General features: G+C 48.1%; 1 pseudogene; it reads left to right on the top strand.

Annotated features, from left to right (window-relative positions):
* The first annotated feature begins 618 nt into the window (after positions 1 to 618).
* Positions 619 to 2,263, top strand: LOC147415679 (uncharacterized; annotated as a pseudogene).
* The last annotated feature ends 776 nt before the right edge of the window (positions 2,264 to 3,039 follow it).

Genomic DNA, 3,039 nt, shown 5'->3' on the forward strand with positions numbered 1-3,039 from the left:
ATAACACACCAGTGTCTTGACTACTGCTGAGCAGGGCTCACACAGCATCAAAGCTGTTTCCCCAACATTTCCCCAGTAGGCTGGGGGTGGGTAAAAACTTGGGAGGGGATATAGCCAGGACAGCTGACCCAGACTGACCAAAGGGATATTCCATACCACATGACGTCTGCTCAGCACTATAAGCTGGGGAAAACCAGAAGAAGGGGGAACATTAGTTTCGCGTTTGTCGTCCAGAGTAACCGCTATGCATACCGGAGGCCTACTTCCCAGGAAGTGGCTGGACATCACCTGCTGATGAGAAGTAGAGAATAAGATCTTTTGTTTTGCTTTTGCTTCCGCGCGGCTCTTTGCTTCATTAAACTGTCTTTATCTGACCCACGTGCATGTTGTTATATTTTCTCTCCCCTGTTCAGCTGATGGGGTGAGAGTGATAGAGTGACTTTGGTGGGCACCTGTCAGCTGGCCAAGGCCAAACCACCACAGTCCTTTTGGCGCCCAACATGGGGCATGATGAAGGCAGGTCACGGAGTTTGTCAGTTGCAGTGCTTATCTCTTTATTTTGCTCTGCTTGGGAACATGCTAACACAAATAATAGCTATGTGCTCTTGCCTGGTATTGATGGCCTTATTGTACTTTGGGTGCTATATTGTGGAGAAGATGAGAGAACCCACCTCCCTCTCCCTACCTGGGATTGGTGTGGATGATTTTATTATGCCTGCTCCCAAGGTTCTCATTCACCCTTATGTGAGTTGTTTAATACTACTTATTAATACTTTTGGCATGGTATGGGTTCTGTGGAATCTGGTATAAGAGAAGACAGCTTTTGGGTCAGGCATCACTGAAAAGTGCCCTGAGGTGGCCGGTGCCTGGATGGCAGGGTGTGTGGAAGGATTTGGGCAGATTCTTAGGACGATTATCACCTCCCATAACCTGGGACTTCACACCTGACCAGGCAAGTGATCCTAGCAAACTAACACACCACCTGATAGAAGGGTGCCTTACCTACCCCAATGAAACCCAGCAGCTTCTAGCTCTGTACTGGGGCCTGGCCTGTGCCTATCGAGCCATAGTCCAATACTCTCAGAGGACTGTGGCTGAGGCTGGGACCCAAACTACATCTGAGGACACCATGGCTGAGATAGGAACCCAAACAACAACAACTATAGTAATTACCCCAGTAATGAAGAAGAAACAGTGGATAAGAAAAGCAACAGGTCCATATCCTCAATTAACAAGGGAGGAAGAAGTATGTGATCAAGAAGACAGTCCTTCAACAAGGAAACCAGAGGAAGAAGTAAGGGAAATCTAACAGGAAGCAGAAACTACTTGGTCCTTAACCTCATCAGAACTTCGAGACATGCGGAAAGATTACAGCCGCCAGCCGGGTGAGCTTATTGCTGCCTGGATGCTCTGATGCTGGGATAACGGGGCTGACAGTCAGCAGCTGGAAGGTAGGGAAGCCCAACAGCTAGGATCCCTTGCTAGAGACCGGGGAATTGAGAGAGGAATTGGAAAAGAGACAGCAATTTGCAGTCTCTGGAGACGGCTGCTCTCAAGTGTAAAGGCAAGATATCCATTCGAGGAAGATCTTGCAACCTCACCAGGAAAGTGGACTACTGCAGATGAAGGCATCCAGTACCTGAGAGAACTAATGGTGATGGAAATCTTCTACAGTGATCTGGACAAAGATGAAGGCCCCAAAGATCCAGAGGATGTCCTATGCACACAGGCCATGTGGAGGAAGGTTGTTCAAAGTGCCCCTGTGTCACATTCTAGCAGCTTGGCTTCAATGTATTACCCAGATATGGATATACTGACTGTGGAAAGAGTATCTGCTTGGCTCTGAAACTTTGAAGAAAATCTGTGTACCTCATTCTTATGGGACAGCACCTTAGCTGTTAGGGGTGTCCCAAGAAGACAGTCCTCTCCTGCGCCGGTCAGAGAGAAAGGAAGCCCTAGACGTATGCCATGTGGTGCACTCTGGTTTTTCTTGCATGACCAGGAGGAGGACATGAGGAAGTGAGATGGTGAACCCACCTTTAAGCTGGAAGCCCATGTACATGAACTGAGAGGGAAGACACCTGTTAAGAAGGGATCAACCAAGAAGGCTGTCAGCGTAGTTTCTGCAAAGACACAAGAAGGCAATCAACGATCTCCCAGGCATAAAAGAACTGAGATCACCTCCCTTGATCCTGGTGAGGGAACTTCTGGTCTGGCACTGCAAAGGTCAGACAGCGAATATTCTGATGAGGAACAAGAATAGAGGGTCCCTGCCTCTGGCCAGGAGAAGGAAAGGGATGACTGGGTATACTGGACTGTGTAGATCCAATGGCCTGACACATCAGACCCACAGAAGTATAAAGCTTTAGTAGATACTGGTGCACAGTGTACACTGGTGCCATCAGGGTATAGGGGCACAGAACCCATCTGAATCTGAGGAGTGACAGGGGGACGCCAAGAATTATCTGTATTGGAGGCTGAGGTGAGCCTAACGGGACGAATGGGAAAAGCACCCCATTGTATCTGGCCCAGAGGCCTCTTGTATCCTTGGTATAGACTATCTCAAGAGAGGGTATTTAAAGAACCCAAAGGGATATCGATGGGCTTTTGGTGTACACTGAGAAGATCAAACAGCTATCTACCCTGCTTGGCTTCTTGGCGGATCCATTCATTGTGGGATTGCTGCAAGTTGAAGAACAGCAGGTGCCAATTGCTACCAGGACAGTGCACCGACGGCAATATTGCACCAATCGAGACTCCTTGGCTCCCATCTGTGAGCTGATTCATCAACTGGAGAGACAAGGAGTCATCAACAAGACTCATTCACCTTTTAATAGCCCCATATGGCCAGTGCGAAAGTCTGATGGAGGGTGGAGGTTAACAGTAGACTATCATGGCCTGAACGAAGTGATGTCACCATTGAGTGCTGCTGTACCAGATATGCTATAGCTGAAATATGAACTGGAGTCAAAGGCAGCAAAGTGATATGCTATGATTGATATTGCCAATGTGTTTTTCTCAATTCCTTTGGCCACAGAG

Source organism: Leptosomus discolor, chromosome 4 (genome assembly GCF_034619465.1).
Source record: "Leptosomus discolor isolate bLepDis1 chromosome 4, bLepDis1.hap2, whole genome shotgun sequence".
NCBI classification, from domain to species: Eukaryota; Metazoa; Chordata; class Aves; order Leptosomiformes; family Leptosomidae; genus Leptosomus; species Leptosomus discolor.